Raw genomic sequence first — 408 nt, 5'->3', positions numbered from 1 at the left:
TTTGTTTCTCTTTTTTTTTACTTTCTTACAAATGTTGCCATTATTTCTTGCTCTAAGGGCGTTTTGTGTGTTGTTGCCTTTATTCTTTTTTTTCGTTTCTCTATTCTTTTTCTCTCACCTACAAGTTGTCACGGAAAAGGTATTGCGATTCCAGTGTTTGCATGAGGCCAGTTGAAATTGCCATTCTCTTTCTACGACGCTGCGGCATTCTCCAGAATTATGTGTGGGTATTTACTCCCAACTGTATATATATTTTTCCTAGGGTCGATGAAATCGTGAACTGTCCACGTTAATTTACCAGCGTTGCGGAAAAGACTTAATGGGAGTCTGCGCTATGGTGCTGGGGCGAAGGGGGAAGTGAAATAAAGTGAGTGGACACACCTCATATTGCAAAGAATTCTCAGTGTG

This window comes from Trypanosoma theileri (genome assembly GCF_002087225.1).
Source record: "Trypanosoma theileri isolate Edinburgh chromosome Unknown TM35_Tth_110_V1, whole genome shotgun sequence".
In the NCBI taxonomy this organism is placed as follows: domain Eukaryota; phylum Euglenozoa; class Kinetoplastea; order Trypanosomatida; family Trypanosomatidae; genus Trypanosoma; species Trypanosoma theileri.
This window is presented reverse-complemented; position numbering follows the sequence as displayed.